Genomic DNA, 27,729 nt, shown 5'->3' with positions numbered 1-27,729 from the left:
GCACCCATCAGAAGCCAGCAGGATCTTTTTCAACTATGAATTTGTTAGGATATGACAGTTACACAGCGAGTGGGGAAATCACTGCAGCTTTCCCACTAGAAGAAAACTGTGTTCAGAAGAGATTTGGAAACAGTGAAGCTCTTCTAGATGGTTTTGTTTTTTACCTTTTGTTGTGGATCAAGAGAAGCAGAGGTGCTTTTACAGACCCCATTAGGAAAGGCGAGACCTCTCTGATCCATCCCCTGACCACACTTAATTGAAGATCCTGAAAACTCAGCCTCATGCTGACTTTTGTACTAACGAAAATCAAACACATTTCAACAGGCAGTAGCCTTATCAGGTAGGGTGATGTAAACTTTTTAAACTGCCAATAAAACAAAAGTTCATAACTGATTGAACTGTCCTTTTTAAAAACTGAAGGAATTATATGAAACATGCTCTCCATTTCCTTCTCTTTTCAACTTTGCCTATTTTTTACACTTGTAACATTTTACAGAACATAAAATAAAGGCTACAGTAGATTACTATATTTCTCTTGCAAATGCACACAAGTATTCCTTATTACTCCTTCTGAGCTGCATCACCTCACACTTTTCAGGGTTAAATTCCAAACAGGAAGGAAAAAAAGTAAAAATTACAATTGAGTCAGTTTATTAGAAGTGTAATCAGATTGCATAGTCCTATGCTATATTCAAATATTATACTAAAATATTGTGGACTCTTCCATTTCTACTCGTGTAAATCCCACTTTCACTTGGGTCACGTTTAGTGACAGATTCATGAGCAATAGCATAATTACAATTTGTCAAGTTACATAGGTCATTTTCATTATAAATGTAAAGACGGTAAGTTATAAAAAGAATATGTAAAAATAAGAACAGGATATTTGGCATTAAAATGGGAGCTGGAATATATCAGCGAACAATAATAATAAACCCATAACCCTGTTTTAATGTAAGGCTTCACAAGGTCATATACTTCTGTGCTGCACTGTGGGATATCAATAAGTTCACGTTAAATATTACGTTTGCAACAATATTTTGTTAGCAACAGTGAATATGTGCAAGTACAGATGATTAAAAAAATCAGAGAATCATAGGAAAGATGGGCTCTTTGGCCTGTTCAGTCTGCATGGAAAAAACTACTCCAAATCCAAGCTAATCCAAGCACTTGGCTCATAGCCTTGAATGTGATAACATTTCAAGTACTTATACAAGTATTTTTTAAAGGTTGTGAGGTTTCCCACCTCAGCTAACCTTCCATGCAGTTAATTCCACAGACTTACCACCTTCTGAGTGAAAATCCTTTCCTGAATTTCTCCTCTAAACCCCCTGCCTTTCACCTTAAAATTATGTCTCCTTGTTATTGACCTTTCACAGACGTGGAACACAGTTTTGTATTCTCTCTGTCCATGCCCCTAATAATTTATACACACCAATAAGGCCCTGTTTCAACTTCTCTGTTCTAAAGAAAACAACCCAAGCTTATCCAGCTTCTTTTCATAATGCAGCTGCTCCATCTATGGGGTGGCACGTTGGCTCAGTGGTTAGTATTGCTGCCTCACAGCACCAGGGACATGAGTTTGATTCCAGTTTCAGTTGCCTGTCTGTGTGGAGTTTGCACATTCTCTACTGGTTGCTCTGGTTTCCTCCCACAGTCCAAAGATGAGCACGTTAGGTAGATTGGCCATGCCATCACCTCGTGACCAGAGATGTGTAGGCTGGATAGATTAGCCATGGTAAATGCAGGGTTACACTGATGGGGGTCTGCTGAGCTTGGCTGGGATTCTCTTTGGAGGATCAGTGCAGGTGGTGGGCTCAATGGCCTTTTTCTTCACTGTAGGGAGTCTATGATACCCAGGTGACATCCTGGTGAATCTCCTCTGCAAGCCCTCCAGTGCCTCACACGATCCCTATAGTGCGGTGAGCAGGACTGGACACAGTACTCCAACTGTGGCCTAAACAAAGTTTTGTACAGCTTCAATATAATCTTCCTGCCCTAATAATCTTTGTTACGAGTGATAGAGGTAAGTGTTCTGTATGCCTTCTTAGTCACATTATTAAACTATCCTGGTGCCTTCGGAGATCTATGGACAAGCACCCTAAGATCGGTCTGTTTCTTTGAGCTCCCTAGAGTCCTGCCATTCATTGAGTATTCCCTTATTACTCCTTCTGAGGTGCATCACCTCACACTTTTCATGGTAAAATTCCAAACAGGAAAAAAAGAAAGTAAAAATTGCAATTGAGTCAGCTTATTAGAAGTGTAATCAGATTGCATAGTCCTATGCGATATTCAAATATAATACTAAAATATTGCTAGTTTATCTCCATCAGCATTGGATGAGTCCAGGCTAGCTTGAAATAGTCATAGTCATACAGTCAGACAGCATGGAAACAGGCCCTTCGGTCAAACTTATTCATGCAAATCAGACATCTTCATCTGACCTAGTTCCATTTGTCAACATTTGGCCCTTATGCTTCTAAACCCTTCCTATGATAATAAACTCTGAGAAAGGCATGTGTGACCCCCTATTTGCCCAAGCTTATGCCTGCAGAGGAAAGGGAATTGTATAGTTACTCTAAGTACAGTTACTGAGCATGTGTGAAAGGAGCTATGACATAGTGTCATCAGATCACATACATGGTCTCTCTTATTATCGTTTATAAATAGCTTTATTGAATAAAGAGACAACAAGGTGTAGAGCTGGATGAACACAGCAGGCCAAGCAGCATTAGAGGAGCAGGAAGGCTGATGTTTCGGGTCTAGACCCTTCTTCAGAAATGCTGGCTGAAGAGATTACAGTAGGATTGCTGTGGAAGAGAGATCCACTGAGGTCTTTCCGGAGGGAGGGGGGTAACTTCTTCAAAGTAGGCATCCTTAGAAGAGGCTTCGCAGTGGGGTTAAAATTGTTGCAGAGATAGTCGGAACTGCTGATGCTGGAGAATCTGAGACAACAAGGTGTCGAGCTGGATGAACACAGCAGGCCAAGCAGCATCAGAGGAGCAGGAAAGCTGATGTTTTGAAGAAAGCCTGTTTTTGATCATTCACAAGAGCGCAGATGTCACATTGCTACATGTAACCAGACCCATGGAACTAGAAGCAGTTGTTAATACCAAAGATTGTAAACTATGAAGCCAACCCAAGGATCCAAAAGCTGTAGTGGAGAGGTTCAGTGAAGGTGGGGGCAAACTGGTACTGCACTTGGAGGCATTCCGAGGTGGTGAGCTGTGGAATGGGAAAGCCCACACAGGGCCTGGAGAAAATGTGGGAAAAGGCCCACTGCAGAACACGTGGCTAACAATATGAAGAAATCAATCACTGTCAGTAAATAATGCATTTTTATCGATCAGAAGCCTGTTTAAAAAAGAAAGGGGACACAAAATCAGAAAGTGCTGCAAAAGCTCCGCAGGTCTAGCAGCATCTGTGGAGGGAAATCAGAGTTAACACTTTGGGTCCGGTGACCCCTCTTCAGAGCCTTTACCAGACCTGATAGAAAATGCTTAGCAGGCTGTGAATTGTGTAAACTGGCGCTAACATTACAGCAAATACCAAGTTGCAACAGGAATGTACAGAAAGCCGGTCAAGAATCAGGGCAGTGTATAGTTGTACACCATTGACGATTGTGTCAACTCCATTCTGCAGGCATGTGATGCAGAATAAAAGGATTAAATGGACAAGATTAAATGCTGGTGATGGAAAGGGATACTATTGAAGAATTTAGAGTGAGATGTGGCATAAAAGAAATTTGACCTTTAGTCGAAGGATAGCTATTGAGCATGTGAAAAACTAACCATGTCACAGCAATGTCAGGTCACTTAGAGGTGAAGCTTTCTCTGTGAGGCTGCACGAAAACATTTTCTCTTACCATCCACGATGTACTGATATGTTCAATACAGAAGGCTGTTGTCCTCTAAGAAGAGTGCAGATCTCATATTTCAACAGTGTCTTCTGACGTGGGCCAGTGTGCAAACTTTGCACTGCCTGCTTATGATGCACCATGAGATTGATGATGTCTGAGCTTCCCATGCCAGCACCAGCAGCAGTTGCTCAGGTTGCAGCAATTCAAGTGCAGCTTGCTTCCACACAAGCTCTGATTGCTGTCATTACAGTTGTGTGCATTAGTAGAGATAATTGGCTCTCAGAAGCGGCCGGAAGTTTGTATAACCTTTGCTAGGATTGCTGAGACGTTGCTTCTGTGGCACATACACTCCAACCCTGGCATCTTCTCTCAGGATGACAGCATCCGTGATCCCACCTCTCAACCAATGGCCTTACTGTTGCCCTCTAGCAGCCAGTCCTGAGATAATTCAGTTTGAAAGCAGGCCTGCTAGGGTCAAAGATGCCCATGGTCATCCTGCAAAGCCATCTACAGCTTCTCTCACTGAATGTCAGTGGACAGCTGGCACCAATGTTACAATCACTGTGGGTTGGCACTGTGGAAGAGCACAAAGTCTGGCAAAGGTACATGGAAGACAGGCGTAGAGACTATGCTAGGCTGACTAGCTGATATTTTCATGGAACATTGGATATTTGATTTATAACATTTGTTTGGTTACTTTGTTTTGGTGCTTATTTTAACATTGCAGTCAAGTAGGCTCTGTTATGGTTAGAAATAGAGGGAAGGTAATGGTATGGAACAGCTGATGATGAGGTGTTAGAATTTCTAATAAAATACTTATTAAAAACTAATCAAAGATCTTCCGGCCAGAAATGGAATGTATTAATTGTGTCTTCTGTTCCGCATTCTCAACTGGTCACTGTATACCTGGTGGCATGGGCTATGGCCTCATGATGCCGAGGATTTACAGGAAGAAGCAAATCAGAATCAGAGTAAGAGACAAAGTAATAAAGTCTGTATTGAGGTTATTGTGCATGCATGTGAATACCTGAAAAATGATAAAGAAGGTTGTTGTGCTAGAAGTTTAGATTGCCACATGGAAATATGTTAAGCAATAATGGAGATCTGGCTCAAGGAAGGCTAGTACAAAGTCCTAAATACTCCTGGATTCAAGGCATTCAGGAAAGATAGCGAAGGAATGACAGGAGGAAAGGTTGCTGTATTGATGAAGCAGCATGTTAAGGTGCCAGAGAGGCAGGATGTGCCAGTGGGATCAAGGAGAGAATCTATTTGGTTTGAGCTAAAAAAAAAGTATAGGTATCATTACATTGTTCAGTGAATTCCACAGAGCACAAAATAGTGCGGAAAAAATTGAAGAAACAAATCTGCAGAGAGGTGCAAGAAAATACATTAGTTTTGCAAAGAGACATAAATATCCTAATGAAAAACTGGGATATTGTGTAAAGGGCAGAACATTCCTTGAATAAATTCAGGAGAATTTTTTACATCTGATGTTTCCAGTTCAATAAGAAAGGAGGCAATACTGGGTCTGCTTCATGGGAATGATGTGGGCCAGATGGATCAAGCATCAATCAGGGAACATTTGAGGATAATGATCATTGTAATTATGTATTCTATTCTATTTTTATATTTATACTACAAATTCATATGTCTGCATTGATGTTGGCACCTCCCTATATGAGCTTACCATCCTATAATTACACGCTCTTGGCAGTGATGACTTTTCAACCGTTCTATGTGAGAGCATGTAATTATAGTATGACAAGTTTACATGGGGAGTTTCCATATTAAACGAGGATAAGTACATTTAAAAGCTGACAGGAATGAATATCAGAGCCGTAATTACAATAGAATGAAACAGTGAAAGTGGGAGTTAAAATAAATAACACAGCTATACTTAAAAAAAAACAGAAACCAGGAGCAAAGTGCACAATGACAGTAAACTCTTGTTCACCAATGACTATACTCCCTCATAGCGCACTCTCCACAGGAACACCAGCTATCTGTTGACTATTTTTCTCTGGGCTCATAACGAATTGGCTTATGAGGAGAGATTGAGTAGACTATGACTACACTCATTGGAATTTAGAAAAATGAGGTGGGGGGGGTCTTATAGAAACATATAAAATTATGAAGGGAATATATAAGGTAGAAGCAGGGAGGTGGCAAGTAAAATGAGAAGTACGGGACATAGCCTTAAAATAAGGGAGAGCCAATTTTGGACTGGGTTGAGTAGGAACTTTTTCACCAAAATGATTGTGAATTCCCCAAACAATGGAGCATTGAGGCTACCTTGTTGAATGCTCTGGATGTGAGTTTGCTCGCTGAGCTGGAAGGTTAGTTTTCAGACGTTTTGTCACCATTCTAGGTAACATCATCAGTGAGCCTCCGACGAAGCGCTGGTGTTACGTCCTGCTTTATATTTATCTGGTTAGCATGCCATTCAAACCGGAACTCCATCAACAAACACATTGATTTGGAGCCAATCTACCATCCCCTGAGAAAAAGAACAGGAAATGACATCACCAACTCAGGAAATGACATCACCAACCCAAGGAAACCTAACCAGATAAATAGAAAGCGGGACGTAACACCAGCGCTTCGTCGGAGGCTCACTGATGATGTTACCTAGAATGGTGATGAAACGTCTGAAAACTAACCTTCCAGCTCAGCGAGCAAACTCACATCCAGAACCTCAACCTGAGCTACAAATCTTCTCAAAACTCGCTTGTTGAATGTGTTTCAGGCAAAGACAGACAGATTTTTGAACAGTAAAGGAGTTAAAGGTTCTGGTAAGCAAGCGAGTAAGTAGAGCTGAGTCCACGAGAAGATCAGCCATGACCTTATTGAATGGCAGAGCAGCCTTGATGGGCCAGATGTCCTACTCCTGCTCCTATTTCTTCTGGTCTTATAAGAAATGCAAACAACAGGATGTTCTTTTATTAACCTATCTCTGGCCACAAACTCCAAGGTCACACAAGTGACAATCAATGATGCATCCATTAACTCAGTTGCAGAATTCAAATAAAAGCAGGTTGGGTGATGGAATCATCGACCGCCTGGCAAAAACAAACCCAGCATTTGGGAGTCTTACTCACAGGCTTTGAATAAAATGTGTATTTGACTGAAGAAGATCAAAGTCTATTAGGTTGCACATACTCATGGTTATGAAGCATGGACACATTAAGCAACAAATACATTACACCTTCACTGTTTCAGATCTACCTACAACATCAGGTGGTAGGATAAAATCCTGAACGACAAAGTTCTTGCAAGATATGCCGTATGTGATGTTGATAACAAACGTCAGAACTCGCTTTTGCTGCATTGGCTATGTGGTTCACCCGGAGGACTGATATATACAAACCTTAGTATTCCATTTCGAAACGAGTAAGGGAACTCATACAACAGAATGTCCCAAACTTTGATACAAAAATGTTCTGAAAGCCAATTCCAGTACCTGTAAAGTAGATCCCACCACAGAGAAAAAAACAAACTTGGACAGCTGCAAATGGAGAAGTCTCTGTCATCAAAAAATCTTAGAATTTATGAAAAAACAGAACCAGGTTTGTACAAGACAAGCAAGCATGTCAAAAATTCAAGTGTCTTCACATATTCTTCCAACATTTGGAATATCTGCAAATGCTCTGCAGACATGACATTTGGGACATCACCAAACCAAACTGTGAACTAGTTTCCTTGATGAACACTAATCCCTTGAAGCAATAGCAGAATCCATCACCAGGAAAGCATAAATACCAAGACAGTGAAAATCTCAAAGATCAGAATGAGGACGTAGAAAAGTACACAGAGCTTCATAATGGGGAGAGAGATAATGGGGGCTGCAGATGCTGGAGAATCTGAGATAACAAGGTGTAGAGCTGGATGAACACAGCAGGCCAAGCAGCATCTCAGGAGCACAAAAGCTGACGTTTTGGGCCTGGACCCTTCTTGGGAAATGGGGGAGGGGAAGGTGGTTCTTCCCCTGCCCCATTTATGAAGCAGGGTCTAGGCCCAAAACATCAGCCTTCCTGCTCCTCTGCTGCTGCTTGGCCTGCTGTGTTCATCCAGCTCTACACCTTGTCATTCCATAATGGGGTGGTTGAGATGGGAAGACAGCTGGGGTGTTGCTAACAGTTGGACATGGTGAGTGGCAGACTGGGCTAAGGAATTGTTCAGCCCTTGTGGGTCCATTCAGAGAAGGAAGCTTTTTCATTGGTGCCTCACAGAGGGTGGGATCACAAACAGTAGAGTTTGGAGGACCAGGCTGTGGCATGGTGATAACCAGCAGAGCAACTGTGGCCACAGGAATGGAATTTGCTGCGGGTGTAGGTCCAAGTTGATTGTGTGGAACAATCCAGTAAGTGTGTCTCAGCAGGACAAACTGAGACGTGAGATTTCTAAACAATCAATCATTATCCCTTGCCACTTGCAACTTGAAGATTGTGAATCTACAATTCAAGCTAATGTTGCTGGTGTTCGCCTCATTCTTCACATTTATAAATCCCTGAACAGCAAAAGACAAAATCCAGGCTTGCTCAGTCAGCTTGGATCAGGAGTGAGTTCTCAGTAGCTTTTCTCTATTTTGGAGTGTTCAGCATTGGTTATCCATTGTATAACATTAATTTCTATAACATAAACTTTTTAAGCAATGATAACATGGTGTGAAGCTGGATGAACACAGCAGGATGAAGCAGCAACAGAGGAGCAGGAAAGATTGATGTTTTGGTTTGAGACCCTTCTTCAGAATTTTTTTTTAAACAATGTGCTTATATGTTTGGTGCAAGCAGAATAAAGGATTATCATGCTGGAACTTTCACACAGAGTGCTGCATCCTTATTTCTGCATAACAGCTTTGACACAGGAATGAATAGATTATTTTTCCTCCCTAACTGCATTATGGGATCTACCTCCAGCACAAGGACTGCAGCGGTTCAAGAAGGCAGCTCACCACCACCTTCTCCAGGGGAACCTAGAGATTGGTAATAAATACTGGCCAATCAGCGAAACCCATGTACCAGAAGGGAATAAAAAAATCTGTGCCACTGCTTGGGTCATACTGCCAGTAAACTAATAAAATGGAGGTCCTGGAAGACACACAAACCACAAATCAAAATGAAGTTCAAGAATTGACCTATGTTTGCCCTTTAACACCTACTTACACAGCTGTCTATAGGCCTTGCATCACATATTGCTACACATTGTTTGACAATTGTATCATACTGCAGAGTAATATGAGCCATTAAAGAAAATTATATTTTGATATCTCATGGAAATAAATGAAAGCAAAATACTGCTGGCTTATATTAATTCAATTAGATTATGGAGTAAAATTAAATTACAAATTCCTGGTGAAAAAAAGACTATCAAAAACATTGCATAGATAAATTAATTAAAATATAGAAAATGCTATTTTGATTCTAAACCTGATTTACTACTAAACTGAGAGCTCTTCTGCCTTTTGAACATATGTGACAGATACATTGGATTATTCAAAGAGCTGGATTATCCCCTCAGACACCTGTCCCAGGGCAAAAATCAGTGAAGCAACGTATCTGGTTATCAACTCATTGTAATCGAACCTTGTTACGTACAAAACAGCTGATTCACATCCCTCCATTTCAACTGTGGCTACACTTCAAAAGTATTTAAATGGCTCTAGCCATTTTGGGGAACATCCTGAGGTTATTTTAATTCAGCCATTTTAGCCTTCACTTGGACTGAACATAAGGAGAGATAATCTTCAGAGATGGTAGAAGCTGCCAGTGCTGGAGTCTGACATAACAAGGTGTGGAGCTGGATGAACATAGCAGGCTTGGCAGCATCAGAGGAGCAAGAAAGCTGATGTTTCCGGTCTGGACCCTTCTTCAGAAATGGGGGAGAGGAAGGGGACTCTTTGTCTTGCTTGAACCGAGCTGGATTTCAATATTCATATTCTTTCTATCACCAAGACTGTTTTCTTTCACTTCCAGAACATTGTTTGCCTCCACCTTTATCTCACCACTTTGTTCTTTGTGCACTGAATACATGCTTCCATTACCTTCAGACTCAATTTCTCAAAAGTTAGGCTCCAAAGCCATCAAAAGTCTGTTATTCATGCTGCACTTGTTCATCCTTCACTCAATTCCATTAGCTTACAGCCTCCAATGCACTAAATGACTAATCAATGTCCTTGGTTACTGAACAAATTCCTTTATTAATGAACAGCACTTTATATTTGTAACATCTCCTCCTATCCATGTTTCCTATGTTGTGTCCTTTGGTCTTCCAGCTCTAGTTGCTGGTACATTCGGTCCACCCTCTGTTATGTCATCATCTGGAGGGTTCAATCTTTGAAAAACCTCGTTTAAAACCTGCATACTTTGTTCCTACTTCTTAACAGAAAAATTCAACCAATCTATTCAACCAACCAACCAAATTCAACCAAGGGTGGCACAGTGGCTAGCACTGTAGCCTCACAGCAACAGGGACCCAGGTTCAATTCCAGCCTGGGGTAACTGTCTGTATGGAGTTTGCGCATTCTATCCATGTCTGTATGGGTTCCCTCTGGGTGCTCTGATTTCCTCCCACAGTCCAAAGATGTGCAGGCTAGGTGGATTGGCCATGCTAAATTGCCCATAGGTTATAGGGGAATGGGTCTGGGTGGGATACTCTAAGGGGCAGTGTGGACTTGTTGGGCCAAAGGGCCTGCTTCCACACTGTAGGGAGTCTAATCTATTTTCCTAAATCTTCTGCCATTGTTTAATTTATCCTCTGTGAAGTACCTTGGAATATTCATTAACATACAGGTGTTATATAAATGCAAGTCAAATTTTCTAGAAAGCATTCTAATTGTGACTCAACAACTATATTTTTATTTGAATCATTATTCTGGACTTTATTAGTGCCTGGTAGGGTAGCTGGAAGATGGGGGTAAAGTAAAATTATAGGGAGTCACATTGAAAATTGATGTCGCTCATCGATGTGTTGTTGTCAGCAGGAATTTTTGCCATTGTCTTGACTTTAGGCAGAAAGGCTGCCTACCAATGATGATAGTTACTAAGGGCTCAAATTAGGGACCATTTTACGGTGCATTCAGCATTTTGCTATGGACAGTTTGCCACTCAGCCTCCCAGCAGCAGCTCAGGGAATTATGGATATGTCAGAAAAAGAGAGGGCCAAAGCAGGCAGGCAGCCCCACAAACATAACTACAAGCGTTCAAAGTAGGAGCAGAAGTAAACCATTTGGCTCCTCAAGCTAGTTACACGATTCGATAAGAGTGGCCAAATGACCTCCTTCTGTACTGCCGCAAATCCGTGATTCTGTGAAAATCACGGCTGCTCTGTTTCTGTCTCGAATCTCACTCTCCCACCTTTGACTTCACTGCTTATGAAGAACCTATCTAGCTCTGTTTTAAGTATATTCAGTCACCTCACTTCCTTCAGCTTCTGAGTCAGAGTTCCAAAGTTGCACTACCCTTTGAGGAAAAAAAATTTACCTCATTTCAGTCCTAAAATGACAACCTCCAATTTTAAAACAGCGTCCTCTAATTTTAGGCACACCCACAACGGAGAACATTGTTTGCTTAATGAGCTTGTAAAGAACATTCAGGGCCTTATACATTTCAATCAAGTCACTCTTCACTCTTCTAAAACAAGCCTTGCCTTACTAGCTTTCAAGTCATGGAGCCACACAGCACGGAAACACACCCTTCGGTCCAACTTGTCCATGCTGACCAAGTTTCCCAAGCGAGTCTAGTCCCATCTGCCTGTGTTTGACCCATGTCCCTCTAGGCCTTTCCTATTCATGAACTTGTCCAAATAGTCCTTCAAATGTTGTTACAACATCTGCAATCACCATTTTCTCTGGCAGTTCATTACACATACAAACCACCTTCTGTGTGAAAACGTTGCTCCTCAGGTCACTTTTAAATCTTTCTCCTCTCACCTTAAAATTATGCTCTCTGGTATTGAACTCCCCAACCCAATGGTAAGATGTTTGCTATTCACATAACTATGTCCCTCATGACTTTATAAATCTCTATAAGGTCACGCCTCGGTTTCCGATGCTCCAGTGAAAAAAGTCCTGGCTTAGCCAGCCTATACTTATACTTCAAGCCCTCCAGTCGTGGTGAAATCCTTAAAAATATTTTCTGCACCCGCTCCAATGTAATAATATATTTCTTATAGCAGGGTGACCAGATTTGTACACAGTATTCCAAAAGTGGCCTCACCAATGTCCTGTACAACTTGAACATGTCACCCCCATGCCTATGCTCAATGGTCTGAGCAATGAAGGCAAGCGTGCTAAACAACTTCTCCACCAGGCTGTCTACCTGTGATGCAATTTTCAATTAAATATATACCTGAACCCCTAGGTCTCTCTGTTTTGCCACACTCCTCAGGGCTCGACCATTTAATTGTGTCAATCCTGCCCTTGTTCTTCTTACCAACATGCAACACCTCGCATTTATCCAAATTAAACTCCATTGTTACTCCTCAGCCTATTGGCCCAATTGATCAAGATCCCTTTATAATCCTAGATCATTTTTCTCACTGTCGACCATGCCACCAATTTTAGTGCCATCCACAACTTACTAATCATGTCTCCTGTATTCTGATCCAAAACGTTTATATAACTGACAAACAAAAATGAACCCAACACAACTCCTTTGGTGCACTGCTGGTCACAGTCTTCCAGTCCAGAACACAACCTTTCATCACCACCCTCCTTCTCTTACTGTCAAGCCAATTCTTTTATCCAATTAGCAAGACCTCTCTGGATCTCACGTGATCCAGATTTACTAACCAGTCTACCCTGCAGAACTTTGGTAAAGGATTTACTAAAGTTCATGTGGACAGTGTCTACTGCTGTAACCTCAACTATCTTCTTGGTCACATGCTTAAAAAAAGCTTAATTTAGTTTATGAAATACAATTTCCAACACACACAGACATCCTGACTATCCATAATCAGTCCTTGTCTCTCCAAATCCTGTCTCTCAGAATCCCCTCCAACAACTTACCCACCACTAACATCAGATTCATGAGTCAATAGTTCACAGGCTTCTCCTTGCAGCCTTTCTTAATCCACTTATTTCAGATATCATCTCCTCTGAACTGCCTTTCAACACATTAAAACAAAATTCTTCCTGCCAGAGAGAACATTTTCCCCATAACATACTCCATCAGCCAGATTCTTGCCTTCTCCTTCATGCTATTTATTTTTGTCTGCAAACTTCGTATGTCTCCTTCACTTCAGACCCTATTACCCATGTTGATGCCATCTGTAAATTTACCTATTGTGCCTTTTCACCCCTCATCCATGTCATTGATAATAGTTGTAAGAAGTTAGTGTCATAGCACAGACTCCTGCAGGACTCAACTCACCACATCTTGTGAATCATACAAGATCCATTTATGCATCTTCTATTTTCTGCTAGCCAGCCAGTCTTCTCTGTGAATAAGCTATCCCCTACACCGCAATCTTTCATATGCATGTTATCAAATGAACACAAACATAGTCCATCTACCAAGTCCCCTTTATCTACAGCACATGTTACTCCATTAAAGAAGTCTAATATAGTGGTTCAATGACTTTCCTTTTACGAAGCCATGCAGAATGTTCCAGATTACCTCTATTGTCCCTAAGAACCTAGGTACAACCTCTCTAATCATTGGTTCTAACACCTCCTCCATGCCAGACATTAGGAAACTGTTCCTATCCCTGCTTTCTGCCTCCCTCACTTTTGGCAAAGAGCAGTTATATTTGCTACTTTCCATTCTGAAAGAAGCTTATTAGAATCTAGAAAATTTTGGAAAATTAACACAATCCCGTCTACTATCTCATTCGTCACATCTTTCAACATCTGCCTAGATAAAGTCTACTTGGACTTGAAGACTTGTTAGCCACAGCTCCATTAGTTTGTTTGTTACCTCTTCCCTGGTGATTGTAATTTAATTGAGTTTCTCCCTTCTTTTCATCTCCTAATTTGCAGCTAATACTGGAGTATGTTTTGCATTCTCTATAGTGAGGAGAAGCACAATACTTGTTCATTCCACTTGCCATTTCAACATTCTCCACTATTTACTCCCCATTGTAACCCTCAAGCAGACCAACACTCATTTTACTTAGTTTTTTTTCATTTTAAAGACCTGTAGAAACTCACATTATCTGTTTTTACATTTCTAGGTAGCTTTTTCTCATATTCTAATTTCTTCATCCTGATTAACCTTCTGATCATCCTCTGCCATTCTTTATATTCTTATCAATCATCTGATCTACCCTTCATCTTTGCCCAATTATATGCTTCTTCCTTAAGTTTGATATTTTCTCTCACTCCTTTAGTTAACAACAGATGGTGGGTCGTCAATTCAGTAATTTACTTGATGGCAAGAGCTTAGTCCAAGTGTTCTGAAGTATCCCTATAAGTGTCTGCCACTGCTTGTGCATTGATCTATCCCTAGCCTAGTATTTCAGTTTTTTTTTTAGTTAGCTCAATTTTCATGCCTACACAGTTGCCCTTATTGAAGTTTTCAATGCTATTCTTAAACCCACTCTTCTGCCTTTCAAACTGGGTTTAACGTTCAATCATTATGGCCATAATGGGTTTCCCCAGAGTGATTTTCACTCCAGCACTCAACTCTCTCATAATTTTGTACCCTGTCTTCACCTACCTGCTGTAGGATCCAAGTCTTCAGCTTGTCTCAGCAATGGCCCCCATTCCTGGCAGGGCTGTTCAGCTTCTGTCTGGCAGCTAGTAGAAGTGGGCTGAAACAAACGCAGAGAATGCTGGAGAAACTCAGAATATCAAGGGAGAGAAAAACAGACTTAATGTTTTGAACCCAGTGCAATTCTTTGGATCACCCTCGGTTCCAAAGTGAAGTCATACTATAAATGTTATCTGTTTCTCTTTTCGTCAATGCTGCCTAACCTGCTGAGGTTCGCTAGCAATCCCTGTGTTTGTTTCAGATTTCCAATATCTACAGGATATTTTGCTTTTATTTCAATGTAAGCGAGCTGCTGTCCTTACAATTCATGTTGATCATTTATTTTCCAGCAATATTTGCAGCCTAAAATCTTGTTGTATATTTAATTAGCTTGAACAGGATAATGTTAGTTTTGGGACATTATGACTTCAAGTTACATAAAATAGAGTTCAAACTCAGAAGCAGGAAGGGAGGCAAAATTCCAAAATAGTTTTGACAAGTGTAGAAGTTTGACATTTGGACAAGAACTCAGATCTGTTTGTCTTCTGTGGCAGTTATTAATATGGAAATGTCAGTACAGGAAGTGCAGGCATTTCCAATACCCACACTACACTGCGCTGTGAATGAGTCAGGAGTGTATTGAGGCTACACTTGGAGGTTTGCCCAGCTCATGCTTGTTTGGCCTAGCAGTTTGCAGAAGCATTCATCTTTTCAAGGGCCCTCTTTCATTTTTAATCATGTCCAGTAAAAGACCTGGACTGTCTTCTTGGATCAGAACCAAAAAGGCATGGAAACCTGGCGTGGAATTACAAAGAGGAAAGCTGCAGGAAGAAACTCCACCTGCCTCACCTCTGCCAGTGTAATTAGTCTAATGCTGTTGTTGAAAGTTATGAACCAGAATAATATGAAACGGCAGTCAATAACAAGAATAGCACTTCCAAAAATTCTTTTGGCACAGTTGCTTTCTTTCGTTAAAGGTTGGAAAAGTATCAATCGCATGAGACAACGTTATTCAAATTAGTAGATTTGAAGAATGCATAAACTTTCAGTTTTATGCATTTGAAATACTTAAATACGGTTCTTAAGTTGAAACCTTTTAGAACATACTACCTTGCAAAATACTTGGTGGGTAATGCTTTTCTTTGTGCCAACATGAAATAAGTTGAAAAGTTATCCTTCACAAAATGGGATGTTATTTTTACATATAAATTTTAGGCAATATCACCTCAGTGTATTTTTGTTTTGAGATAAAATTCTAAATAGTTGCATTAATATGTTGAATGTCAAATATAAAATGTATTTCACAGCTGATTTATATAATACCTCTCTTTTGTGAAAGCTGCGCATTCAATGCAAAAAACTTGCATAATCTTATTTCTACCTGCTATTCAAATATTATTCAAATAGCACCAAGAACATTTAAATATTCAGACCACTGGCACTTTCCACATGCATGTCCTTCCTGCTGATGCTGTAAAATCATATGTTGCTAAATGGGTCAGAATTCAATCATATGTCTTGATGCTATAATAAATCTAATTTTGTGTAAATATTTTAATAGAATTGAAATGCACTTTGTGCATAAATTTTATTATTATTCTTGGTTTTCAACACCAATCTGTAAGCTAACCCAAATTAAGAGTGATAAGGTTTGGTACTATTAAAATATTTGTAATTATATGGCTGGCATCGTAAAAGTTCAACAAAATTTGCAATGTTAATCAGAATCAAATGGACCTCACCTATAGAAGGAACTTGTTTCTATGAAAACACATTTTCTCCACTTTCAATGAAAAAAATCCAACTCATTTTTGGATATAACACTATCTGTAAAAAGAATCTGAGCAAGTAATCAGATCAAATTTGTTTAAAGAATCATATCTCCTCACTGTTCCACTTATCAAATATGATTACACATTTCAGAATTATTATGACCTACCCTATACGCAGACTATGCTACATTCAGCTGTTAGAAGATTTGTAAATGTCTTAGTATTGAATGTTAAAGACGAAATACTAAATAACAAAGTTGTAAATTTTGTGATCATTGGTGACAGAAAGGTGTCCACCATTCATCTCACTGGCAGCTGCCCAAAAACATTTGAACAGTGTTCATTCCAGTGTGGGGGCCTCTACAGGCTATATGTGGCTAAGGCAAAGAGCCATGAAGCTTTTTCAACAAAATAAAGTTGAAAACTCCTCTTGCAGAGTCCATGTCAGGGAATACAAAAGGAGAGGTGTTCTCACGATTGAACCAAGCAGTTAGTGAATCAAGAGTTGGAAGGAGGGCATGACCAACCATGATCACATTGAATGATGCAGCAGACACGATGGGCTGTATAGCCTAGAATCATTGAATCTTGCCGTACAGAAGAAGCCACTTGGCCCATCAAGTCTGCACTGACAAAAAACCATTCTAAATCTACACTAGTCCCATTTTCCAGCACTTGGCCCATAGCCTTAAATGTTATGACATTTCAAGTGTTAATCTAAGTACGTTTTAAAGGTTGTGATGTATCCCACCTCAAGTTTCTTCCCGGGCAGCGCAGTCCAGATTCTCACCACCGTTAAGGTGAAAAGGTTATTCCTCAGACCCCTCCTGCCTTTCACCTTAAACTTATGCCCATTGCAATTAACCCTTCAACTAAAGGGAACAGCAGCTTGAAATGCACAATGCCCATGGCCCTCATAATCTTATAAATCTCAATCAGGTCCCATTCTCAGCTCTGGAGAAAACAACCTGAGCTTATCTAGCCTCTCTTTGTAGGTAAACTACTCCATCCCCGCAACAGTCTGTTGAGTCTCGTCTGCGCTCCTCCAGTGTGATCACATCCTTTCTGTACAGCATTGACCAGTACTCTAGTTGTGGCCTTCTTCTCCTCCCCTTTGTTTAATCACCTCTCCCTGAATTGAAGGATGCCATTTATTTAGAGTAGACAGTTTCTGCCATGTGTCTTTTGGCACATGGGCAATATGTTTCACCAGCTAGTGTGATCTGAATTGCAGGATTTGTTTATTTTTCATTTTTTCTCTGCTGTCACTCTGCCTCACTATTCAATTATTATGACTCAAAGCACAATAGAGCTTAATGGATAAGTTGCCAACATTTTGAATGACGTGAAGCAAAATCTTCACTACCACGAAAGTCAATGTTGCTACAGATCAAATAGAGCTTCAGCATTTCCTTATAGTGTTCTATTTGTCCTCTCTTGGAACATCGGTCATTTGAGAGTTGACAAAACAGGAGATGGCAGAGGATATATTTTTTCGACCATCCAAACAGAGTGGCCAGCTTATCAAAATTGATTTTGCAGAACTTTTGTGTGAATACTCAGCGAATAGGCTTCAAGAAACATACTAGTGTTTGTTCGAAGGTCCTCTCAATGAATCGAGAAGATGCAGCTGAACCATTGCTGATAAAATTTCTTTAACAATCTTATCTTGCTGATGCACGGTCCAACTCTTACAACAATACACAACTGCATTGATGGACGTTTATTCTGTGTGATAGGAGTTTTGTTGACTTGCAGAAGTCTTTGTGGTCAAACACTCAATGACATAGTTTGCGGAAGGCTGAGCTGCCACAGCTGCTCCAGTGTTAGACCACTATGTCACTGGTGATCTTTTGAGAGATGCATCCACTAAAGTATGGGAACTTCTCAACATACTGATGGAGTCTCTCCGTCAACGTATATTGGCAGTGAAATACTGAACAAACCAAGTGAGGTTTGAAGTATGAGTTTTATTTTAGCAGCATTCAAAGACAGGCCATTTTATTGCACGCAAAATTGAAGAGATTGTGAGCGGCTTGCAAATCTAGTGCAGAGTGGGCAACAGCACTGCATTGGTAATAAAATGTGAGGCTGGATGAACACAGCAGGCCAAGCAGCATCTCAGGAGCTGCTTTGCACTGCATTGGTAATCATTTGCAAGCTGTACATAGTGCATGTTTACAATAGTCAGTTTAGTTTTGGCACAGAACCAACCGAGATTAAAGGAGTTTCTAAAAAGGCAGTATTTAATACTGACAGTAGAGGGCAGTTGACATTTGTTTAAGTGAATAGCCGCTATCAGATAGACGACAAACAGTATAAGAACTTCCTAAAACACAGCCTTGCTTGGCCTCAATTAAAATTTGAAGGCATCTGTTTCGGGTCTCCCACTCAAAATAACTGCAATCACATCATGAATCAATTTCAGGATTTTGACGTCATTTCTGAAACATCCAAATGACTTCATCTTAAAAACTATTACTCATCTATTTCATTTCAATCCTTGTATCTGATAGCTACATGGCATCTTTACTTGGTAACTTTGGCAATAGGTATACAATAGACTAGCCTCTGACTTTGTTTAAAACTAAAGTTTTTCTGCTGGTCATTTCTTTAAACTTTGAACATTAAAGAAAACCTCAAGGGTGATAAGTGATTTATATCTATTCGCATTTCACTGACCATACACTGTAAATGCTTACTGGTCTCAATTATCGCAATGGAGCAACCTAGCCATTAGGAAGGTAGTTGGTTAGCTCATAGCCTCCATAGCTGGTTTGCGATGTGGAATGATGCTAACAGCATCGGGGTTCAACTTCTGCACTGGCTGAGTTTACCATTAAGCACAATCCTTCTCAACCTCTCCCATCACCTCAAGTGCAGTGACCAACAGCTTCAACTGCACCTCCCAGTCGCGAACCATTTCAACTCCCCCTCCCATTCCTTAGACGACATGTCCACCCTGGGCCTCCTGCAGTGCCATAATGATGCCACCCGTAGGCTGCAGGAACAGCAACTCATATTCCGCTTGGGAACCCTGCAGCCCAATGGTATCAGTGTAGACTTCACAAGCTTCAAAATCTCCCCTACCCCCACTGCATCCCAAAACCAGCCCAGCTCGTCCCCTCCCCCCACTGCATCACAAAACCAGCTCAGCTTGTCCCCAACTGACTAACCTGTTCTTCCTCTCACCTATCCCTTCCTCCCACCTCAAGCCGCACCTCCATTTCCTACCTACTAACCTCATCCTGCCCCCTTGTCTGTCCTGCCCGGACTGACCTATCCCCTCCCTACCTCCCCACCCATACTCTCCTCCCCGCCAATCTTCTCCTCTGTCCATCTTCAGTCCGCCTCCCCCCCTCTCTCCCTATTTATTTCAGAATCCTCTCCCCATCCCCCTTTTCTGATGAAGGGTTTAGGCCCGAAACGGCAGCTTTTGTGCTCCTGAGATGCTGCTTGGCCTGCTGTATTCATCCAGCTCCACACTTTGTTATCTTAAACCATTACCAGTTGTCTCTCTCTAACATCAGTGTGGGATCATGGTGACTATGGTTACCTTAATTAACAATTCCAGGGAAGCAGCTGGGTAAGTAGCATGCGTTTGGCTCAAGTCTCTCTACTAGATATCAGTGTCAGAAGAATGCATGAGGGATCTCAAGCAATGCAAATCAGGACCTGGGAAATATAAACTTCCCAGGCAATTACGGCGCATGTGAGTGCACTTGGGCTTCCTCAGGGATTAGATGTAGACTAGCAGTGTATGTTCAGTGCATTGCCACTCCCTCTGTTCGAAGATTTGGCCCATTGTATTCTTTCACTCTGTCCTCTTGCCTCTAAATCCTGTGTTGCACGATGCTTGAAATGTCTAAGCTTTGAACTCCCTCTCCTCCTCCTTGCTATCTTCTTTCCTCTTTTAAGATTGATCTTTATATTCTACCACTTGAGCTTTTAATGACCTGCTGAAATATGAACTTAAACTAATTACAATGGTTTGAAATATTACACAGCTGTAAAGTGCCATCAAGCAGTTTATTTAACGGTCTTATATCAATCGAATTACTGTTGGCAAAGGTCACAAAATCTTTCATAACATTGTGAATGTTCGGAATTTTAAAAGCCATAATTCAGCCAAAATGTTTATCTTGTATGTAAGCGGACTTCTAAGATGTACCATGGAGCATCAAAATGTAAATCAATGTACTAGAAGATGATCTTTGTTAAGTTCATCTCAGAGGTTCCCAGCTACAGAGAGGCTGAGCATGGCCTTAACATGACCAAAGTCAGAAATCACACGACACCAGATTATAGTCCAACAGGTTTATTTGAAATCACAAGCTTTCAGAGTACTGCTCCTCTGTCAGGTAAAGTGACTTGATGAAGCAACAGAGCTCCAAAGGCTTGTGATTTCAAATAAATGTTTTGGAGTATAAACTGGTGTCATGTGATTTCTGACTTTGTCCACCCCAGTCCAACACCGGCAACTCCGCATCACTTATATGATCAAGGCATATTAAAATTGTTTCAATCAAACAATCCTTGTGTTCAAAATGACGCTCAACTAAGAACAGCATTTGAATGCCCTCAACAATATACAATAGAAGTAGGGTACAGTAAAGGGCCTAAAGAAGGCTCAAAACAAAGGAAAAATAATAATTTATATTCTAAATGAAAGCACCACTCTTCCATAAAAAAACTTGTCACGCGTATGTTACTGGGATAACAAAGCGTGGAGCTGGATGAACACAGAAGGCCAAGCAGCATCTTAGGAGCACAAAAGCTTTTTCTGATGAAGGTCTAGGCCCGAAACGTCAGCTTTTGTGCTCCTGAGACGCTGCTTGGCCTGCTGTGTTCATCCAGCTCCACACTTTGTTATCTCGGATTCTCCAGCATCTGCAGTTCCAATTATCTCTGATAAAATTTTAGCCTCACTGCGAAGCCTCTTCCAGGGATGCCTAACCTGAAGAAGTTACCTTCCTCCCTCCGGACCAACCTCAGGGAATCTCTCTGCCACTGCAACTCTCTTGTAATCTCCTCGGCCTTGAAACTGCTCAACCTTGTCCTGAAGCAAATCAGGTACCACAGTCACATCACCTTCCTCACCACCTGCCTACAGAACCAGCTCATCCCCAATGGACTACAGTCCACATTCAAGCCTTCACAATTTGGCTCCAACTGTGACCATATCTACATCAGAACATTGAGACCCTTCAGAAGTGTTTCTCCCTGCGACTCCAGAAACACACACTCGCAGCAATGCGCCGGCATCTCCAGGCACTACAATCCAGCCTACCCCAGCTCACAGCCTGCCTCTCCCAGACCTGCTAAGGACCTCTCCTGTTTTTTTACTCTTCATAGGATCCACAACCTGAACTCATAATTCTATTCAGCTTTATTGGACACTAAAAACCGTAAGTACAGTAAACTTACTGGTATCCGCCACCCAAAACAGGATTCCTCCACCTCCCAAATCCCCAGCCTGACCCTGAACCTCCCCCACAATGTACCCGTCACCATTAGCCATGAGGCCACTGTCGGAGAACCCACCGATGACATCACATCTGCCACCGCCTCCACTTCCGCAACCAACGCCACAGACATTACCGTCACTGCTACTGCTGCCGCCTACCCCACTCCTCCCACCGCCGACGCCGCTTCGCCCATCACCGACGTGGACGGAATTCTGTCCATCGCCAACGTAACTCTGCCCGCCACTGACACAGATGCAACTGTGCCCCCCATTGATGCCGACACAATTCCACCCACTGCTGACACCGACGGAACCCCACCCACCGCTGACGCCGACGCAACTCCGCCCACCGTTGACGCCAACGGAACCCTGCCTATAGCCGACACAACCCTGCCCACCACCGCCAATTTAAGTCCGCCCACAGTTGACACCAATATAGCTCCACCCACAGCCTCCACAGCCAGCACCTGCAGAAGAGACAGCCACACTGAGCCCTGCTGAATCTTCACCAACCCTCCACACCTCCCCGTGACCGAGGACGAACAGTCAGTCCTCAGCGAGGCGCTCACCTTTGTCCCCCTCCACCCATGCATCAATGAATACCAGTCACGTTTGGACATCGAGCAGTTTTTTTCCGTTGCCTTCGCCTCCACGCTTACTTCTGTAACCGTGAGCCTAACCCTCCCTCTACTGACCCCTCCTCCCGCCTCCAACACAAGTCCTCCTCCTGGACACCACCCTAAGGTCTCTGACTTTCCCTTGACCTCTTCATCTCCAATTGCCATCAGGACATAGCTTTTCTGATGAAAGGTCTAGGCCCGAAACGTCAGCATTTGTGCTCCTAAAATGCTGCTTGGCCTGCTGTGTTCATCCAGCTCCACACTTTGTTATCTCAGATTCTCCAGCATCTGCAGTTCCAATGATCTCTCATATGCATATTACTATTCGACCCTATCTCTCTTGCTTATCTCCTCCTACTCAAGCAAGGGAGCTAGGCTGTGCTATCAGGCAGTAGAGCAATTTCATCACTGTCGTTGTGATTCTGATCCATTGTCTTGAATTAGAATTGAGAGCAGTAGATCAGCAAAGTAAGAAGTAACATTTAGAGGAAAAATTCGTAGCCACACTAAATACCATTATCATAGAGGTATTTTTCATCTTTCTTTTAACAGTATACTTTTTAACATTTTATGGAAATTACACAGTGTTTGACTATAAAGTATATTCCAAGGAACAAAATACTTCCACTAGAACAAGCCCACAAGCTACACGCCTCTACATATAATAGCTTTTAAAATGAACATGGTTGAACACCTGGGCAATTACATGAGTTAGGCATCAAGATTTCATATCCTTGATCTGAATTCAACATGCAAACAAAAAAATGATGACATTAATTATTTCACTTTCTGCTATATTTAAGGATCATGTACAATATTATTCTGGGTAGTCTGAATCTAGTTACCAGTGTGCATGGCTCCATAATACAAACTTGGCACTACATTAGAAATCTCATTCAAATAGGCCAAAGAATAAATGGAAGGAATGAAAAGTGGAAAATATGACTCCATTATAGCAGTGGGTTGAGGCTTTCTGAGGTTGAAATTGAAGCATATTGCCAGGGAAGTGTAGAGACAGTTTGGGTTTGCAACTAACCATTTTATACATGACTTAGATACCAAGGAGGTTTTTATGGAGTGCTGTCTATGAACAGCATGTCAACTGCTAAGACTACCATCCTCCAGCATGACTTTCAGAAAAGTAAAACAAAAATGTAATATTTCAATAATCATAATTCTTATGATTTTACTGAACTAACCTTAACTAATGATCGACAAAGATGAGAGTGATTTTCAAGCCGGACAATTAGAATTGCAGTGATAAGCTAAAGATTCTAATCATTCACGCTGTTTAATCAACAAGTTTAAATTTCTAGCTTTGTGATTCATTACTTATACAACTACTGATAAGTGATAAATATTTAAAGTGCACTCTCTCTTAAAAGCATTTAGTTAATATATCTGCTTTAATTTTGCATGTGACCTGCTGCTTATAACCTCCCAATTACTAGCATGTCTCTAATTCTAAAACATATGCTTATTTTTAAATTATTATCAATGTATTCTGCAGATCGAACTGTACAATAACTTTTGAAAAAAAAAACTGAAATACAGTACTTTTGGCACCAAAAAGCCGGGCAGTACCAAAAGTGAATTAGCAGCAGCACCACTGATTGAGCTGGTTGGATCCAAAAGGACTTTGCTGCTATACTGAGCTTGTGTCAGTTGGTGTGGCAACCGACGAGAGAGAAAAGCATCCCTGATCCCATCCTCAGCAACCTGCCAGCTGCAGATGCATCTGTCCATGACAGTATCGATAAGAGTGATCATTGCACAGTCCTTGTAGAGCCTCCATTGTGTTGTGTGCCACTATCAGCTGTATTAAGAACAGATTTAGAACAGATCTAGCAACTCAAGTCTGGGCATCTATGAGGTGCTACGGGCCATTGGCAACAGCAGAATTGTACTCCTGCACAATTTGCAATCTCATAGACTGCATATCCCCTACTCAACAGCTGTCACCAAGCCAGGGGATCAATCTTGGTTCAATGCACAGTACCGAAGGGCACGCCAAGACGACAAGAACCAGGCATATGTAAAATGAGGGTTCAACCTGGTGAAGCTACCAAGCAGGACTATTTGCATTCCAAACAGAATAAGCTGTGGTGAGTAACTCACCTTCTGACTCCCCAACGGCTATCCAGAAGGCACAAGTCAGCAGAGTGATGGATTACTCCCCACTTACCTGGATGAGTGCACTCCAACAACACTCAAGAACCTCAACACATCCAAGACAAAGCAATCCGATTGATTGGCACCACATCCAAAATCATTCGCTCCCTACACCACCAACACGCAATAGCAGCATTGCATTCTATCTACAAGATTCACTGCAGAAGACAGCAAAGCTCTTTCATCAGCACCTTCCAACCCTAGGAAGACAGGGGCAGCAGTTACATGGGAATGCCATCAACTGCAAGTACCCCCCAAACCACTCACCATCCTGACTTGGATTGATAACGGTGCTCCTTCGGTGTCATTGGATCAAAATCCTGGAATTCCTTCCTGGATTTGGGTCAACCATACAGCCAATGGACTGCAGCAGCTCAAGAAGGAGGCTCGTCACCATCTTCCCAAGGGCAACTCAGCATGGACAGTAAATACTAGCCCAGCCAGTAATGCCCATGTACCAAGAGAAAGAAAATCTGATGTCACATTGTACTAGAATCAGGATATTCAAGATATCATTTGAAGTCTAATAATTGCATTAACAACAACAACCAAACGTCAGCTTTTGTGCTCCTGAGATGCTGCTTGGCCTGCTGTGTTCATCCAGCTTCACACTTTATCATCTTGGATTCTCCAGCATCTGCAGTTCCCATTATCTCTGATACAATTTTAACCTCACTGCGAAGCCTCTTCCAGGAATGCCTAACCTGAAGAAGTTACCCTCCTCCCTCCGGACCAACCTCAGGGAATCTCTCTCCCACTGCAACTCTCTTGTCCATCTTCGGTCCGCCTCCCCCTCGCTCCCTATTTATTCCAGAAACCTCACCCCATCCCCCTCTCTGATGAAGGGTCTAGGCCTGAAACGTCAGCTTTTGTGCTCCTGAGATGCTGCTTGGCCTGCTGTGTTCATCCAGCCTCACACTTTATTATCTTGGAATCTCCAGCATCTGCAGTTCCCATCATCTCTCTCTCTCAAATGACTGCACTGTTGGACAGATCGGGTAAATGTGTTCTGCTTCTGAGATCAACTCTGAAAGCAGCTTGGGCAGCTTGATACCAAGAAAAAATTTGGCGCAATTTTGGAAGCAGTCATATCACAAAACCTGAAGACGTCTTGTGGCCGGAATTATTGCTACTAGATTGTCAGAGAAGCTTTCCTCTCCACGCTGGCTATAGTGGACTTAACATTGAGGCAATTTGCACTGTCAATTGGTTTAAAAGCTAAAAACGTTCTGGCATCCACCATTCTTAAAACCTGTAATGAATATATATCACACTTAATCCACCGTCTACATTTGCAAAAAAAAATCGCTGATACAACGCGGCTCACCGACGGATTGAGGCAACATTAATATCGAAAAAGTGATTGTTTATTAAAACTGGCCTCCGGCACTTTTGGAGCAAATTTATTTTTTGTTCGGACAGAGAAGATTACGCTAAATCTTCTCAGGGAGCCAATATCCAGGATTGTAATGCTGCGATAAATTAGTCACTGTACCATCAATTGCGAATAGGGAAGCTCAGGGTAAAATCTTCAGAGGACCCTACTCCTGCTATACCTCAGTCACTCCCCCTCTGCACAGGGGTGACAGAGGGTGATGGGTAGCAGGATTCTAGCAGCTACGTTAATAATAAACAAGCCGAGTGGGATTTGTTTTACAGTACAGCATCACAACTTGTGTAAACAGGCCACTGAAAATAAACAAACACAACACAAACACGCAGCTCGGTCACACCTTTCCAAACCGCGACCCCTTCAATAAATAAGAGGTGTTGCAAAGCAGTAAAGGCCCAGATTTTACCAAGGAACCCGGTTTGGACGATACAAGGGGGATGATTAAGAAATAAAGCACTTACCTTCGACACCAGCTGAAGAAGTAATCCGTTCCTGAGCCTCCAAAATTACTGAATTCTGATCGCAGGAAGGTGGGAGGGAAACAAAATGAAAACAGAAACACCAAAAGCAAATCTCAAAGCCAAAAGCAAAAGTTCGCCGATATTAGGGTGAAAAGTCTGTTTCGAAGCGAGAGAGGAAAAGGAGAGAGACACGAAGTAACTGAACAAGCTGCGCAGGGGAGGAGCTGCCAGACTATGATGGGATGTGACAGTCTCCAAAATAATCATCCGGGAAGGGGCTGAAGCTGCTCACAGCAAGCACGACCTTCTACTGCAAGCAAATGTGCTAACTGCGGGGACTTAAGAGACGTAAGGAGCTGGGGAGGGAGGACGATACTGAGATAAAACTGTCAGCTCGATTCACTTCAGAAAACCCAAGCATCAGGAGACATCCTTAAGGCGCCAAGAGCCGCAGTGCAGAGCGAGCTAAGTATTCTGTCTCAAATGCTGCATGTTCCTTTAGAGAAAAAAAAAGTCAATGTATTTCCCTCATTGAATGTAAAATCAGCGTCCTGGCACATCTCTCTCTCTCCACTCCGCCTGAGCCAAACGCAATAAGGGTCATCTCCAAATCTTTTCCAGATCTCTCTCAGATCTGGAATGAAATTGACCGGAAGATGAAATGACAAACCAGCATTCTCTCAGAGGTTAACAAAATGTGGAGCTGGACGAACACAGCAGGTCAAGCAGCATCTTAGGAGCACAAAAGCTTCTCTCAGAGGTTTTTTTTTTCCTCAAAAATTCTGAAATCTGAAACGTAAGATCATCCTGCAATTTCTCAGCCGCCCAGGCAGTACCTGTGGATGAAGCAAAATGATCCAACATTGCCAATTTCAGTTCGGGCCAGAACATGTTGGAATATTCGCGACTGGGAGTTGGAGACTTCTTCCCTACCTCGCAGCTCCAATTGCACCACAAAATGCTCTGGGCAGGACTCAAAATGACGCGACAATGTCAAAACGGCATCTGGGAATTTGCTGAGGGATGAAATATGACAGTCCTTTGGCATTCGAGAACAGAGGAAACAGCTCAACTTGCATGAAAGAAATTGGGTGCATTGGAAGCATGTTATATAAAGAAATAGTGAGATGATCTTCGACAATTACCTGTCATATCCAACTAAGTGCAGAATCCTCACTATTTGATAACGACAAGACCATTGAATTCTCAGCAGCAAGGAAAGTGCCTGGAAGGTACAAAATGCCAGCTGAGCTACTCAAGTAGGGAAAACCCTACCCCTGTTACATCTCAACAAATT

The 27,729-nt window shown here is 41.8% G+C and overlaps 1 protein-coding gene across 2 annotated transcripts in view; it reads right to left on the bottom strand.

Annotated features, from left to right (window-relative positions):
• sybu (syntabulin (syntaxin-interacting)) overlaps positions 1-27,110 on the bottom strand; it is a 99,502-nt gene extending 72,392 nt beyond the window's left edge. Inside the window, exons 1-2 of one of the 2 annotated variants that reach the window (XM_048529146.2) lie at positions 26,433-27,110; positions 14,515-14,608 (exon numbers count right to left, since the gene is read on the bottom strand). The gene's annotated coding sequence lies outside the window, so the exon portion shown is untranslated. The remainder of the gene's footprint in view (positions 1-14,514; positions 14,609-26,432) is intronic. The other variant, XM_048529145.2, reaches the window with a different exon arrangement.
• Between the last annotated feature and the right edge of the window lie 619 nt (positions 27,111-27,729).

Source organism: Stegostoma tigrinum, chromosome 5 (assembly GCF_030684315.1).
Source record: "Stegostoma tigrinum isolate sSteTig4 chromosome 5, sSteTig4.hap1, whole genome shotgun sequence".
NCBI lineage: Eukaryota > Metazoa > Chordata > Chondrichthyes > Orectolobiformes > Stegostomatidae > Stegostoma > Stegostoma tigrinum.
Note: the sequence above shows the minus strand (reverse complement) of the source record. Positions and strands in the feature narration are given on the sequence as shown.